Raw genomic sequence first — 17820 nt, 5'->3', positions numbered from 1 at the left:
GCACTGCTACATGACGAAACCTCTTCATGAAATTCAAGTTCACGGACCCGGACTTATATTTGAGTTCATGTTCGGTTGCATACCTTTTGAAAGTGGCCCTTGCGACCGCAAAACGAACAAGTCTAGTCATGCGCTGAGCACTGCGGCGCTGATGCGAAGTGGTCCCGCCAGCCGCACTAGAAACAGTATGGTGAAACGAAACGGCTACTCTGTTCTCGGTTCAGCTGCGGCGCACGTTAGCTGCCCGCGCTCCTGGTTACATTCTGCTGAAAGGGGGCTGCCGGCTGTGAATTTTTTTGCGAAGAATGCCAGGATGGTTTACAATGCTGCCGCAATGAAATTGCCTCGACGGAAGCAGAAAGCTCCTTTAGCTATTCAGCCGCCTGCTAAAACTGAAGTGCAATTCGAACTGAATTCTCCAGCGAAAGTGTGGAACCCTCGAGTAGAAACCGCTCACGTATGTGATTGGAAGCTACGCCGGCAACGAATTGATCCCGCAGAGCATCATCTTGCGAGGCAAACGAAAAATGTGACGCTAGCTCCCGTAGAGCGGCAACAAAGTCATGAACGTACTCGCCTGTGTTTTGGCTGCGGCGGTGAAAACGATGACACTCCACGATAACGCTGCAGGGCGTTGAAAACTGGTGCCGTAATGCGGCGAGTGCAGTGTCGTATTTGTCAAGAGGTACCACGACAGACTTGTCATCGGCGAGTGGCTGCGGCATTTGGCGCTGCCGGTGCTGCGCCGCTGGTCCCTCCATCTAACGTCTGATAAATACGCTGGCGCCCCAAAACAATGCAAAAAAAGTGTCTTGCGTTGCTCCGGCTTGAATGCGGCGGCTCCGGATGCCAGCAAGTACACGTTGGAGATCTGCTCCCCCTGCTCTCACGGCAAAGACAGGTGGCCGGACGTCGGGAGGAAAAACGGTGGCGGAGCAAGCCCGGTGAAGCTCGTGGTGGGTGGATCCGGATTGTGCAGCGGGGCTGGGGGTACGTTCACAACATTTTCGTCGCCAATTTGTTATTTTCGACGGTTGGAGTCAGACTCCAGCCGTCCCGACGTACAAAAGCCGTTTATTCAACACACACAAACCTTATATATAACGAATACCACAAGCGCCCCTGGCTAGGTAGGTAGGCAGCAAACTTTATTGACGTCCGGAAGTAGTCACCCCTCGTTTTCATGGAGGGAGGACCTTGGGCCGCTCCCACGTCGGGACGGGAAGGCCAAGCCTCACCGCCGAAACGTGGGCCTTCTGGACTGCCTTGAGTTGATCGAACCAGTCATGACTCTTTATCAGTAAATGAAATGTGTCTTGCAGGATCCCTTGATCCGTGTGGTCCTGTAAAGAGGGGCACTCCCAGAGCATATGGTTAAAATCGCTGTATCCGCCGCAGTCGGGACACGAAGGGGAGACCTCCGTGAAACGACTATAGATCCAGAGGCTGAGATACGAGTACGTTTGTAATAACCTAAGCGTAACCGATTGAGGCCGTGATAGATTTTGGTGGGGTAACGGAAGTGCCCTGCGAGCAAGTTGATAATGCTTTGTGACTTCGTTAAAGGTGGAGAGTATGTCCCTAATGCGGGGGGGGGGGGGGGGTTCCGTCTCCGCCACGATCGGACCAGACCCATCGCGGGCCCCGCCCTGTGCACCGGCCCCAGATAGCCCGGCGCGGCAAGCAAGACCTCGCGCCTGAGCATGGGCCCTGGGGAAATAAAGAATTGAACTGAATAACGAAACTGAACACAGCAGTTTGTTTCGTACTCTGCTACGTCCGCCTCGCAGCCCGATGTGCTAGCTATTCGACCACGGGCTTCCCAGTGACCCAGCTGAGCAGGCAAATGGTTAGATACCAACGTAGGTACGCCTATTGTTACCATGGACAATGGTCATTTGGCACTGTACAACCAATGGCCGTTATCAACCGTGCACAATGTGTTTACACTGCGCACTCTCATCCGGTATTGGAAAGGGGTTTCCCGGCTTCACGTGGAATTTTTCGACAGACTCGCCATATAATGCTACGCGTCGAAAACATTCACCTACCACCGGTTTGAAGTAACACTTTGGTGCTCTTCAAGAAGTGCACCTGTGCATAGTTCAAAACTGAGAACAAATATATTTTCGTACGTATTAAACTGAAAGAAAGCTATTGTGAAAGCGAGGGTGTCAAACACTGTTTTACAGATGCACGTCTGAATGCTTAGGTTCACTGGGTTTCGTATCACTCGGCAAATGTGTCAAATATGTCACTCCGCCATTCCCTGCTAGAAATATTGTCGTTCACTGATTCCTGAGTAGCACTCGCACAAAACTGCTTCCCGGCGTTCCTTTTTGGCCTCAAGCTGCCTATTAAGAGATAACAGTATCAAACCTAAATGTTTTCAACGTGCAGTAAACGCTAAATTATGCAAATGTTTAATGATACGAACTCAAAAAGCGCCCCAGGTGGCGCGCGGCTTCATGGCACAGGGCTTTATACATGAGCTCCTCTAGACATCATAAAAAGCGAGGTGTTTTGGTCACGTGCTGTCACAGATACGCAGGTGTGTGCAGTGGTAGAATTATCATTATGATTGTCTCGCCGATAGCTTTACACAACAGGATAATAAAGGACTGAAGATAAGCATTGTGCAGCGTGGTAAGGCATCTGGAGTTTCGACGTTATGATGATATGAGGAAGGTGCGGAGTGAAAGAGGAAAGAGCGCATTGCGCGTCGTGCGTCCAAGCTTCCACTACGGGGCAATTGTGCGCCTTCGTCAACCGCTTGACCAACCCCGCCGATGCTTGCATCACAAGTTTATGATACCACGTAAACAGTAGCTGCTATTAAGACTTGTAGGGGTGTCCTCGCAAACAAACAGTACTCCAAGAAGCCGTGTTTCATTCGGTGCATGATTGAACTGGTCACATCCACAGAGGATATACTTAGTTATTTTTTTGCGAATTAGACCACTCCTGGCACCATACTACAGTTTTGGGGCTGCCAGCTATGCAATGAATCAAGAAGGCGGGGAAATAATGTTTTCATGATTGCTCCATTAGCTTGGTCCAGCTTGTTCGTGTTGTACTACATAAAAAATGTCACAGTTTCACCCTAAGGGTGAAGCAATGAATGCGATAGCAACATAGCAATGTCATACGCAGTAAGGTGAGCGGCTTTGGTAGCAATATGAATTGTAGTAAACATGAGCTGATTAAGTAAGCAGTTGTGCTGCGGCGTAAGTAGAAAGACATGAAGAGAGACTCGACGACCACAAGAAGGCGCGTGTCAAACGGTGGTGTTGATGAGAAGCGCTTCCCGTGAGCAGCGCGTGCAAAGGGATACACCCTGTAGCGCTGCACTGCCGATCCGGGCAGCATTGCATGTGTAGCGTGCGTTGGAAAATGTGGCCCGACTATTACTAACTGAATGAACAAGCGTGGTGTGAGCGCGCACAAACATAAATAGATCACACTGAATGTTTGCAGACCGACTGTCAAAACGCTGGCAGCAAGCGCATACGCTGCAGCGGGCGAAGGTACGTGCGGTCTATCGCTTCAACGGAAACTGAGCGGCGAATGCACAGCGCATACAAAGGTCAGAGCCGTGTGGAGATAAGAGACGGTGCGGGCGAGCGACCAGCGCGGTTGTTGGCAGAGTAGAAGGGCCCCCCCCCCCGCTCCCTCCGGCACTTGCTTCCCGCTTCCTTGCTTGCGCGTGGGAGATTGACTGCGTTCGCTCTCCCTGATACCGAGCATCCCCGCACGCTTCCGCTCGGGCATACGGCGCGTGGCGAAGATTTTACCTGTACGGAACCTCACGGCGACGGCGCCGGCAGAAATCCGGTTGAAGTGTCCATATAATTGCTATCGCAATAAAATAGAATACGCAGTCTAATGCTAACTACCAATGTAGTTCATTTTATTCTTATACAAATGAAAGAAGACGCATAGTTCAAGGAGAACGTGTAGAATAATATTGCATAACTGAGGTGTCACAGTTGACACAACTTTACATGTACTTCCGGCATCTTGACGAACCCGTGAATTTATAGAAGTACTTAGATGGAACAAATAAACAGGTTTTCGAAATCAGTGAACAAGTACATGACTGGACGTCTCGGACAAATAACCACCTGCGTCGACGCGACGAATTTCGTCTGCCACCGAATGGCAGAAACCTGGTGCAAGAAATGTTGACGGCCGATGTCTCATCAATTCACCCAGTGAATGTCGTTGCCGGAAACGTCCACTAGTCGGCTGCTGGCACGAGCTAATTAGTGCATAGTGTTGTGCACAGGCTGAGTTAGACACGTTTGCAATGGCACCCTGTAATACTTCGGTGGTGCAGGCAGGGCATTTGTTTTTATTATTTCAATCCCAATAACATCTTCCTATTTGCAAGGGCGATGATCTACGCCTTGCTGCGGGATGCAACAACCAAAAATCGCGATTATGCCATAAAAACTTTGTATGGCGTTGTATGTAGTATTTTCGAGAATATATGGCCTCATATTGGATCTATCTGGGTATATGTGATTGCAAAAATATTATATTATGAGGACGATTGATAATGACGCATTTTGTTTTAGAGAACTCTGCAAAATGTTTGACCTGTTTTTAACGTACACCAAAATAAAAAAAGATCTCCGTTTTTGCAATCGCCCATAATAAAATGCGGCCTACTCAATGGTGATAGAGCCCGTGACCTCGAGTTTACCTGTGCGACGCCATAGCGTTAAGCTACCAGGTTGGTGAATTTCCACAATTAAGGAAGACAGAGCGTATGGAATGCTGGTGTGCTATAACAGCTGGAGTCTTGAATGAAGTGATAATAGGCGTACCGTTTGCAGGCATGTACAACAACAGACACAGCCGTGGTAGGAAAACAAAGTCCACCCTACTCAGGAAATTAGCCGTCAGGAATTATTCAGATGTGCTTCGTAGCGAGCATTTATCGTAGGAGGCGGGTGAAGCGGTTGACAATACACCGCGATGTCCTGCTTATAAGTGACACCCTACTGCCGTAACGGCGTGGACAAGCTGGTATTTTAATATAATCAGGGCGCTCTGACGCTTGCTAGAATTTCTCGTGGGGCTTACAGGTCAATTACTGTACTTAATGTAAAAACATTACCAGTCGAAAAGAGCATTTGAGTATTCCTTTAAGGCCTACAAAAACAGAGCTACCAGGCACACAGAAATAGCTTTATTGCACAAATGAGCTCGCAATTGCTACATTGAGGGTGCCTACAAACTATGGATCAAATACATGTTATTGCACACAAGATACATTACCTAGTATACTGTATATACGATTACAACTTTCAGGGATTTGAAGACGTAGTTACAAAAACATAAAGTTGTGTCGATGAGGCAGTCCTCTAAGCTGCCCATGACTTCAGTACAGCATACCCGTTCTTTGGTTGCTGATTTTCGACTTGCTGGTTCACTGAACTTAATGTCTCATTTGTGACTGCACCAAATCAACTGATGATGGAATATACAGACGTAGAATTTCTCACAATGATAAATAACCGTTGAGGTTCAACACACGTGTACATAGAATCAAAACTCGTAGGCTTTATGGTTCTGTCAAAAAAGTGCGCAATGTACACGGCATATTTCATTGCGTTCAAAGCCACACCACTACCACACAGGTTAAAATGAACGCAAGTGTGATGCAAGTGGTCCTTATTTTCGCTGCGGGCCACTGAGCCGTGTCTTCGGAGCACTCAAAACAGGACAAAGCCGTTTGCTCACACTAGCATACGCAAGACATTTAATACACACAAGAAACTTGGAATAGGTTGCTAACCCTTAAGAAGCATTTCTCCGCTAACGCTTACATTACCGTAAAACAATAATACATGACTAACAACGTGCATCAGCGCCATCGGGAACATGTGGTATTGTCCACGCAAAACAGTTCACGGTTCCATGATGAGCGGGGCGAGGTGAAAGGTGAAGCGACGGTCACGTCACCATTGCAGTGATGAAGCTCACCGGCGCGTTGTGAATGGCGGATGAGTTGTTGTGTCCAGCCGGCTGAGAAGAAGCAGGCGCAGAAGCGGAAACCTTGAGTATGGCGCACCTGGAGAAACTCACGTTCTGCCAACGGGCGCAGGCGTCCACAAGCCTCGGCATGGAACCCCGGGGCTTGGCGATGTCAGGAAGTGCAACAGTGCATTGGCCTGCGTTTGACAGGTAATCCCAGAAGGATGAAGCCTTGGTGGCTCATGCCCGGAACTCCTGGTCCGTATGGCGGACCTCCTTCGTTTGTGTCTTCCTCCAAATCCTGCATCGTCTACCAGAACGCTTCGACTTTTAGATGCGATGCAGCTTATGGTCGGGGCTATGCCACTCCCTCCCTCCATCCGCCGTGCGGCGTCCACACCCGCACTGCGCATGCGCATCCTCCTCCCCCTCCTCTTGTATGTATATGTATAGTATATGTACGCCAAGCTACGGCTTCCGGAAGCCGGAACGGGAAGCCGGCTTCTGCTTCCGGTTCCGCTACCGTTTCCACTTCCAGTTCCGCTTCCGGTTCCGGAAGCCTGCTTCCGGAGTTTTGCCCGAATGATCCCCCGGTGCTTCGCCCACTCATCATCATTCACTTCGTCCTGTCATTCTCCTCGCGCAACGCCGCGATGAGTGCCACGGACAGCGCCAGCGTCAACGCCAGTGTCAGCGCAGACAGAAGAGGGCTCGAGCCGTTGCCACGAAACGGCAGCGGCAACAGGCCGATCTGAAAACTAAAGGGAACTTGAGTAGACCCCATGGCTGCTTCGCATACTACTCAGGGTTCCCCTACGGGAAGATAGTGTAATTTTTTTTCTTCTCTTCATGGCTTCACGGTTCCACACGATTGGCCCCATCCGAAGCACCGCGGTTTTCAATAACTGGTTCTTTTAGTCCCACCCACTGTGGTCACTTAGTGGCTTTGGCGTTAGACTTCTAAGCATGAGGTCGCGGGATCGAATCCCGACTACGGCGGCCGCATTTCGATGCGGGCGAAAGCAAAAACGCCTGTGTACCGTGCATTGGGTGCAAGCTAAGGAACGCCAGGTGGTCTAAATAAATCCGGAGTTCTCCACTACGGCGTGTTCCATAATCAGATTGTGGTTTTGACACGTATTACCCCAGAATTTTGTTCACTTGTCCTGATCTCAGTGCATTGCCATGATTGGCTCCTTGTTCTGTTCTTTCTTGTGGCACTTGTGCTCGCTCTTGGATCTTCGTCTTGATCACCTCTTCCCAAGCACAGCGCTTATATCCCGGTGCGCAATCTTTGTTATCCTACTTTTCTTCATCGCTGCACCACTACTAATCATGGTATCGCGCACTTCACTCATCCCATAAGCCCCGTTTTGGAAGCGTTTTTTATGGTTGTTGTTGTTGTTGTTGATGATGTTAAACAAAAAAAACGCCACTAGCGTGCGCGACATGTCTACTAAGCATCTCAAGCATTGCACGACACGTTCAGCCGATCACATCAAGTACACATCCTACAAAATCCTCATTAAGCGTCCACCACGTCACTCACAAGTTCAAGTTCACTATTAACAAGAAACCATTTAATCAATTCAAGGTCAAAAATCTAGAGATGACAATCAGTTATTCTTCAACTCTGAGGTTATTCCATCCCAGATGTGCCGAATTATACATTTGACCTGCATATTGGAGGACAGCAATGCAGGCGGTTTTATGCGCGCTCGAAGAATAGAACGTCAGTGCCTCCACCTGACAGGACTCGGCACGTGATCCCATTCGACGGTCACTATATTGCTGGAGCAAAATGCAGTTTGCAATAACATGACCTCACGATTTGCGTCCTCCGAAAGCATGATCAGATGTTCTGATGCTGTCCCGATGTTTCCGCAGTTATGCTAGCGTGCTCTCTCGAACAGTTAGGGAGTCTTCCACTGATATCTCACGATAACTGGTTTCTGTTACACGCTACTTATCATTGCATATAACTGCGTCCCGGCTAGACAAACCGGAATGGACAGTCAATCTGATAGAATCAAGGACAGGATGCAATAACTTTCAGAAAGATCATTTTAAACATGACTTTTGGTACTGGGCGGAGAGTAAAAACTTCGTTCCAAGTAATGCAAACGCTTTCGTGAGATAATTTCCTCTATTAATTGCACTCACCGGCGTGCACAAGGTTCGGAAAATGAAAGAAAATTTTTCAATCAGAATCTCGCGTTTGCCGTCACGTCTCTGTAAGTACATCCTATTCGAATACAATAATAAACATTCTTGGATGCAAGCAAGCCTGTTTACATTGCCCGATAGCACACAGTCTTTTTTTTTTGCTTATTCACAGTAATTTTATTCGCGCCAAGCAGACAGCTTCAGGGCGTTAAGGTGCTTTCGGAAGTGTCCCCATTCATTACAAATGGTCTTCTGTTTTGCTAGTGGATACCTTTGTCCTTAAGAAGGGAAGTTAGTTGAAGATAAATCTTCAGGCACGCATTTTCAGGTGGCACGTTTAGCTCACTTTTTGCATGATGGAACCGATTAACCAAGCTGGTTTCAAAATAACCCCTACTGAGCCGCTAAATAAGCACTCAGTATTCATTCAACCAAATTCTAAGGCACCAAGAGATTCGTCCTTTTATCGCAGGTATTGATGTTGGTTTCAAAAAACAATCTAAGGCAGGGTGTTTTGAGTAATTTATGTGGAGGCTCCCTATTTATACAATAAGCACATTTTATAGCTGTGACGCATAACACATCGATCATAATTAAAGACCTTCTAGTGCGCGTAGGAATCTTACAATATTTACAAAGAAGCGGAAATTGATAAAAATAGTCCAAACCACTATGACAACGTGCGACAACACCGAAACAAGGTGTTTACATTTTATCACTTTACCCACAGCACCACGAATGGCGTTACAGTAGCTGAGATATAGTACAATGAATGGAAAACAAAGAAAATATAAAGGTGAATTGTCATGTGCATAAAACATTGTACTAACACACACGAAAATAAACACTCCAACAATGAACCACAAAAATATAAATAAATAATTTACTATAGACATACGTGACGGGGCCTACCAATTACAAGAAAACATTGTTTGAATTCGATAAAAATTCATTTTCGCATAATTACATGCCACCGTAAATGCACTACAGGAGCAACAAAAACAGTTATCATTTTCGGTGGCGGTGGCAACTTCGCGGGGAAGCTGGTTCCAATCCGAAATAGTCCGGTGAGAAAATGCCACATTAAATCTTGTGGTTTTGCACCTTTGTTCTTTAATTTTTTTCACGTGGTCTCGTCTTAAAGAAACATAATCAAGAAGAAGTACCTTTCACGTCGTATACCGGTTTGAGAATGAAAATTTTAATCACGAAATATCAGTCTTAGCATCTTTTTACGTTTCCCTAATTAAATCCAGCCAAGGTTCTCCTTAGCATGTGCTACGCTGAACCGACAACATATCGAACCCCTAAATTTTCCTCTCTTTCTATTCGCTGAATGTTAATTTTAAGCCAGGGATCCCCCACGGTACAGGCGTAATCAATGGTGGAACTAATACACGCTGTGTACAATAGGTGTTTAATTTATAAAGAAGCCGCTTAGTATTTCGATGCAATAAACCTAATGTGTGCCATGCTATGGCTGGGATTTTTTTCAATGGGGCGGTTCCATTATAAGTCGGGGTAAATACCACACCAAGGTATCTGCACTCGCACACCGTAATTAGCTCGGTAGTGTTTTCGAACTATTTGTAATCGTGGGCGGATCGCTTTTTTTTGTAAACGACATGCCCACTGCCATTTTTTTTTTGTTGCAAATGGATATGCATCGCCCAAGCATTGCACCACGCAACCACGCTGTTCAACACGTGTTGCAAAAGGCACAATCCCGTTGATCAGTGATAAAGCATTAGCTCACACAATCGTCTGAGAACAGGCGCACATACGAAAACAGGTCAGCACCTATATCATTCATATAAATTAAAAACAGCAATGAAACCAAAACGGACCCCTGCAGCACTTCCCATGTCGCATCAACCTCTTGAGATCTTTGTTGCTAATAACTACGCGCTGGCGTTTAGTAAGTAAGTATTCTACCAATCCAGGAAATCACTTAGTGATTTAAAATTATACCATGAAAACTTTTCAAGCAAAATAAAATCGAAAGCTTTCTGTAAATCCAAGAAAATGGCGTCAATGGAGCATCTCACGTCGAAGGCACTTCCTACATCATATTTTCATTCTGTGACTTGAGCGATGGATAAATAGTCACATCTAAAACCATATTGATTAAGGCTTAGGTAATACATAGGTATCGAGGTGGTTCGTAATACTAGTAAAAAAGAGTGTAAAAAATTTTACAAACATAACTTCATAACGAAATACGTCGATAATTGGATACAGTATGCATAGTCCCGATATGTGTACTGGTTCAACATTGACCATATTGCAGTCATCAGGCAGGCTGCTTAGTTCTAAATATTTAATAAAATGACATGTGCTATCGAGACACAGATGCAGCGTATAAATTTAGAAAAACAGAAGGCAAATCATCAAGCCAAGCTGCCTTCGATTTAACAAGGCGCTGGAGTAAGAATTCAGTTCCCCTTGAGCCAATGACATCATCAATGCTTTCAGTACATTCTCAGTCATAGTTCAGAAACACATCCCTGTCATGAGAGCACCTCCCAAATACCGACCCAGAGAAGGAATTAAAGTAATTGGCTTTAGCAGTGCAGTCGTGAACAACTGTGCCATTATTGTCAAGCGACGGTACTGAAGTTTTATCGTTGTGGTTCGTTTTGATAAAGTTCCCAAATTCTTTAATCCGCTCCTTCATTCACGAATATAAAGAATCAAAATACGCGTGCTTTGGTTGTTTGGCAGCACTCTCTATTTCGTTTGTTGCTCTTTTTAGTTCTTCTTCTTGGAAGGTGACGGATTTCTTTTATAATCTACGTTTTCTTTCGATTCATTTTTGCTCTACTTTCCTTGTGCAAGAAACCTAACTGTCGCGGACAAAAGGTGCTTCCTTGCACCTTTGTCCTTGCACTTCCATGGGTCTGGATGCTTATGTCTGTTGCACCTGAAATGAGGATGCTTTCTTCTCCAAGCAATTCTGCGCATTTCCTTCGTGAAGCTCTTGCTACGCCTAGATGCTTGCCACCATGACGGCACAAATTGCTCGCAACGCACACGTTTTGTTCTTCACTACGCACCAGAGTTCATCAACACCTTCTGATTCCGAAAGCGTTAGAAATGTGTAATAATATGCGTCCAGTGCGGATGATATCTCATTTACGCGCGCTTTCCTAGAGGTGTAAATACGCCAGTGTCCGCTACTTATTATCTTTGCATATATGAGATTCATCTAACAGAGAACAACGCTGTGATCAGCCATGCCCGCTAATAGAGGTGTGGATTGTACGCCTCAGGCCAAATTGGCAAAGAGAAGATCTAACCCGTTCTGGTCAATAGTGAGCTGTGTCACCAGCAGTGATAAACAAAAGGAACAGCATATACTTATCATTTCTTTGCTCGTCATATCCCACGCACCAAACGCATTAACATGGCCCTAATCCGGACGGACACAAATACCAACAAATTAAAGTGGGAGCAGTTGAACAACATAAATACGAATGGTAATATTTGCGCCAATACTCAAATCCGGAGTGAATTTTCACCAAATATGTCACAAGGGAGGAAACTATTTATATTACAATATTCGTAGATTTTCCATATCAACATTGACACAAATGTGGAAGAATAAACTGCACCACAGGGAACTAAGCAGAATTTTCTATATTTGAATGCATCGGAATGGCGTCCCGTGGCCAAGACGTAGGACGCAGGCTAATGTAAGTGGCGCAACTAATGCTTTGACTTTATTTCAGTGAACTGCGGGGGAAAGCCTGATGAGCCAATAATCAGCAGATTACACAGGTTTTCATTAAATAAGTTAGTCCTGTATCTCGTTTTGCTATTTTTCATTCCAAAGAAGGTTTGCTAACAACTATAAGTTGTGCCAGAAATGAACGCGTACTCACGGGTAAATTGCTTAAGTTTTGGAAGTTATAATTTGTACACATTGATTGAATTTTCTTCTGTGTACTTTTCTTTAAAATGTTCCTTGACATCAGTTCGAAACGTATACTTAAAGGAACCTGGCAAACGTCTATAGTGCAGCCTAATGTATTTTGGCCGATTTCTATTTCCTTCTTCCTAGAATTAAAGTCATAGAATTGTCATCAAATTGTGTGGGTAGATTGCCGAGGATTCTTGTTGTAAATAGGGAAGCAAGTGTCGTATTATTCCCCGCTCTAACTGCGAACAACTGCGGAAACGCTCCCACGTTTGAATTTGCACCTCATTTCTACAAACTAATTTTGCCTTCCAGCGTTTTCTCTACATGCTAATGAATGATAATGAATGACGTGTCTCTCTTTTTGTATCCTCAGATTAAGCTTAGTCGTGTGGCCCGTCAAGTCGCAGCTAAGACCGATTTCTCGAGCCACACGTAAGGGGACAATTGTGGCTCGGGGCGCTCTGTCTGTGCAAGAACACTATATTTCTTCACTATGTATAATCCAAGAAGCCCAAACAAAAAAAGGAATTGTTTTTAGTCCAAACTATTCCGCAGCTCAGCTACCGAACCGCATTTCAAGTGTACGAACTCAGATTCCGTCGCCTTTACTAATTTATTATGACAGCAGCGCGGAAGCGTTGGCGACAAAGGTAAAAGCAGTACACAGGACAAGCCCTGAAACAACAAGCGCAATTTTACACCCTATAGAAATTGACCGAACTGGCGGTGATTGAGCCCATACGACCTCTCAACTGAGCGAACTGAAACGACAGGTTTCAAAGCACCAGGGGTGCCCACGTAATTCCACCCGATGGCCTGTTCGTGAATCATTCAGTGCAACATCAGTCGGCAGCATTTATCATAAACGCTTTTACTTTGCCCTACTACAAGTAGTATGCGAATACTCTTTTTCTAGTTGTTTAAAAATGTCATCTCCTCTTACACTGACTGACTGAAGTCAGTGTGCTGACTGAAGTTTGTTGAATCTTGTGTACCGAAGAAAGCGGGTCTATACTACGTGCAGTTAATTACATGCCGCAGTTTCGCTGCTGAAAATCTGGCGAAAGCACATCGGCAAAAGCGCACCTGGGCGTAATCCAGAAGATTTCGTGCATCTTTTGACGTGGTGGCGGCGACTGGGTACCACGCCTCCACACGCGATGGTCGCCTGAGGTTCTAGATTCGTTGGCCCTCCCTCAGACGAGTCTCATAATTATAACGAGATCTCATATTTGCTGTGAAGCCAGCTACTATAAACAAGCACAACAAATCAACGTTATGTTGAGAAGTCCCACTCTGAGGCGGAGTTCCAGAGAGTTCTTTGTAAAGAAAAACGGCCCGACCGCATGCCATCGCATGCTCGCCGGATATGGGTTGCGGGCCGCAGTTTTAAGACCCCTCATCTAGGGGGTCACCAACTGAATGCCAACGGTTGGTTCCCCAGCAGAACCACACTGCGGTGTATCAGTATCCACATGCGTTATCACCTGGTGCTAACACAAGTGCTGACTTGCTTCAAAATCCATGCGTATCTTTTCTTAAATCCACAGTGGTCTCTTTTGAGTACATCCAGATTCGTCTCCTGCTTTACACCTAGACCTATTCCGTCTTCACTGACTCCGGAAGTTATCCTCACCTTCTCTTGAGGTGAGACATTAAAGTGTTCTTTGAACAAGGCAAGCCCACTTGTCCCTGCAGTAAGCGATCCACCTGAACACTTTGAGGCCGCTCACATCTCATCCTACAGTCTTGTAGATCATTCTATGCGATGCCATATAGTTCTTCATTAAAGCTGTGAAGAAGTATTCCTACCCTTTGCCCAATGTACTTTGACTACCAGAGGCTTCAAAGCACACTTCATATTTATCCTCTCATATCTATGCGAAGTTACACACACCCTCTCCGGAGCTAAGCCATCCGAGTGTTCCTCAAACCTGATGAGGGCAGTTGTAAATACTGTAAGCGGCACACCCCAAGAAGAAGCGACTGTCCCATAGTTCGCATCGCACAATTCGAAGCCACTGTTCATGCGGACGAGTATTGCTCTTTCCGTTGAGCTTTTGAGAGGTACTGCACCTTTGCATCCAAGGTGCTCCTACTTGCAGAGGTTCGCATACTTGCCTTATTTGGTGGAGCTTTCTTGTTCCTTGCTCTCTCAGCTACCTCTATCCTCACTGCCGATAGTTGTAGGATCCAGGCTAGTCTGCCATTTTCGCTGAACGCCTACCACTAACGTCAGCCTGTGACAAGGTTCAAAGCAATTATTGCAAACTCCGTTTCGCTGCCGCAATACCTCGTTTTAAACGCGCGCCCAACATGTGCTCAATGGAGCTTACATACGATTCTACCTCGTGAGCCTCCTTCGCAATGCTTCCCCTTTCAGCTTGGGCAACTTTCAGGCGCAACTCTACTATCTGCTCCTCAAAGTCTAGCTCGCGCTTTTTGGCACCTCGTTCTGCAGTTAGTTCATGAAGTGCTCGTGCTACTCGCTCTTTTTACCAAGCCTTCAATTCAGCTTCCTCTAGCCCCATGCTCTCTGCCATCGCCATTAACGCTCACGTGCTCATCATTCAAGCTGTTTAGAAACCTCACCGAGTAACAAAAAGCTCTGTTGTGCCGCTACCGAAGCCAAGTTCTGATGCAGGCTCTTTGTAGTGTCGCTGCGCGTCGGGGGGGCATGACGTCAGAATACAGAAAAAAGCACAACCCCTCTTGTTCACGCAGACATGCACGATATATTTATTATACACAAGTAACGGGAAATGTAGGTGGCTAACACTTACTAAAACATTTCACAGCTAAAGCTCACATTTACATGTGCGAAACCTGACAACAATTAAAACGGACATCGACCACGAAAGTTTAAGAAATATATAATAGGACGTTTCGGATCCCGCACGGGAGCCTTGCTCACAATGAAGGTGAAGGCGGAAATGGTCTGGTTATGTAGGTTTTAAGATTTTAAGATCTTGAAATCTACATAGCCAGACCATTTCCGCCTTCACCTTCATTGTGAACAAGGCTCTCGTGCGGGAGCCAAAACGTCTTATTATATATTTTTGAAACTTTCGTGGTCGTTGTCCGTTTTAATTGTTGCCATGCATATTCCCGACCAGACTGGCTTCCTTCCAACTCTTGACTTCATGTGGGAAACCTGCATCGAAAAGCTCCGGCTGCGATCGAATACGTCAATACTCGGGAGATTCTGGCACAGTTTCGCCACACCGTAAATACTAGGCTCTACGCAAACTCTCAATACTGCAACGCTAGTGCAATGAAGAGTCTTACCTGGTACAACCAGGGGTCCTTGATGGTTCAACCTAATCCCGTCTCTGTGGCCTTTAATCGCTTCATTCACTATGTTCACTTTGCCGGTAACAAAATACCAGCAATAGTCGGCTCCAACGAGCTTTGCTGTTGAGCTGCAATCTCTGTAACGAAAGAGATCTGGCGCCAAAGCCCATTCTCTTTATGATCTTGATCAGTCCGCCAAAAACTCCGACGTCACTGTTTGCTGTTGCAGAGATTGCACGTCTACTGTACGTGATGCATCTGTAGTAATTAAGATGCCCTGACTTCCACAGGGGAGGCAGTGAGTGGGGTGGTTTATGAGGATTCTGCATTGCACGTTAACGCTTTGCCTGCAGCTCTCGCCGTTAAAGTCTGCAGTAATGCCATGGGGCTCTATCTTTGCGAAACGAAGACTCACCGGGGTACAAATCACGTTTTCCTCCTTCATGATATCCGGGGCGCACGTGAAAGGTATGCGCCTCTTCGAAAGTTTCCTGCATCTTTGTAGCCCCCTTACAGACTCCAGCCTGTAACCCGGCTTGAGCCACCGAATACATCGGCTGGCCTTCGTGAGGATTTCTTTCTGACTAGCCGTACTCACGTCAATTTATTCAGAGGCCTCGGTGCCATTACCGGTAAATTTGAGCACAAGCACCTATGAGACGAAGCAGTGGTCCAGTCGCGCTGCTGCGACGCCTAATGATCTCGATGCTAAAGGTTTTTAACTTCGTCGTTCAACAGTGAACATTCAGCGATGATAACAAGGGCTTCGAATCTAGTAGACGTCGGATTCCATCTCGCAATATGATTCTTGCGTTGCCGAACCTCTTCTTCAGAATGGAAACTCGGCCGTTCTAACACTCCTCGATAGCCTAGAACTGCTCCTGAAAACGAGGGCGTTATAGTGGTTAACTTTTTCTCCTTAGTACTGAGCTTGTCGTTCTGCACGGCTGTCGAGTATTCCATCCAGAAACGTTGCCAATTCTTCCGGTTTCCGTCATAACTCTTGAGCTCCACTTCAGGCAGCTGGGCCTTCATATTTCTTGATGTGTGTCTTCTTGTCGGTTCTGCGGCTTCAGATGCTGGGCGCTTCGAAAGTTCGACCCCTAGCTAGGATATCGTTGATTGTCACTGTAGTATGCGGCGTCTGATGTCTCATCCTCCAGCAAGTCGTTTCGCATTTCTTCAAATACCCACTCGTCGAGTCTCGTGATCTGTACTAGAGTGCCTCGTTATGACCTTCTTGTACGCTCACCTCACATCTCGAGAGCTCTTGTCTCCTTAAACCACCTTCCGCTTCGGTTACGATGGCGTCGTGTTGCGAACGGATGATTTGGTGCAGTCGAAGAAGTCGTTCTACCTGTCAGCTGGTAGCCTGGGCACTCTCATCAAATCGTAGTCCTTGAGCAGCAATGTCGTGCGTCGGTAAGGTTTACGTCGTTAAGGAGGTCCCGGCTTTCGGCACAATGTGGTGGGCAACGTAGTCCGCCGGCTACCTCATTCTCTTCAAAGACGAAAGATACCGCGCCATGGAATGGCAAAAGAAAACAGATTTACTGCACCGGCGAGTCGGTTATGTAGTAGATCGCGCCAGCAGCTTCGGAGACGCAAATCAGAGGATGATCAGTGGCCGCCTGCTAAAGGTGTGACAAAGGAGAAGATCCAAGAACGTCAGACAATAGTACATGACTTAAAGCATGCATTAGCACAAGCGGGAACATGCGGTATAGTCCACGCAAAATGAAGACTACAACTAAAGTCTGACAATGCAGGTCGCGAGCTGGGGCAGAGAGCCGCCTACACGAAGATGCTGTGAACCGCATTATTATGCAAAACGCCTCATACATTGCGGCCTATGTAAATTAGAGTAGAGAACTTCGAATACGAAATTCTACTGGTGCTGTGCCTGCCGTTTAAACAGCTACGTTAATGAATAATTACTTCGCCCACAGGGCTAATTACTACATTGGTAATGAAATGGAACAGCGGCTTGTTCTTAAAGGAAATAATGCAGCAAATTGCGTGGCACTAAGCCCTGTAACTAATCAGGTCATCAAAGTAATAAAGAGAAACAGAATAATGTGGCTGCGGGTTTTGAGAAAACAAGGCTGTGGCACTAATATACGTTTCATACATTATTTTTGAAGTGTTAGTAGAGATAATCAACAACACGTTCCCAACAATCAAATTTCCTGGTCCCTTGAAAATTTCAATGCGCGCCCTCAGCATAAGGGAGGAAATGAAGCAGATTTATGCGTAGTTCCCCTGTAGGCAGTTCTTGTCCTGTCTAAAGTTCTCCTTGCCCTGTCTAAACTAGCGCATCACAGCGGCGCTGTTATACGCTAGTTTCCAGCCAATTGCTACGTGTGCAGACCGAACGCATAGACCAATAAAATTGCCCGCCAATCCACCCTGCGAAGGTGGTTGGAAAGCGAAGCTTTTTACGTCACCCTCAC

At 46.2% G+C, this 17820-nt stretch overlaps 1 pseudogene; it reads right to left on the bottom strand.

Moving 5' to 3' along the window:
• Positions 1-236: 236 nt before the first annotated feature.
• On the bottom strand, positions 237-1018 carry LOC119463563 (uncharacterized; annotated as a pseudogene).
• Between the last annotated feature and the right edge of the window lie 16802 nt (positions 1019-17820).

Source organism: Dermacentor silvarum, chromosome 9 (genome assembly GCF_013339745.2).
Source record: "Dermacentor silvarum isolate Dsil-2018 chromosome 9, BIME_Dsil_1.4, whole genome shotgun sequence".
Classification (NCBI taxonomy): Eukaryota; Metazoa; Arthropoda; class Arachnida; order Ixodida; family Ixodidae; genus Dermacentor; species Dermacentor silvarum.
The sequence above is the reverse complement of the archived record's forward strand: the minus strand, read 5'-3'. Positions and strand labels throughout refer to the sequence as shown.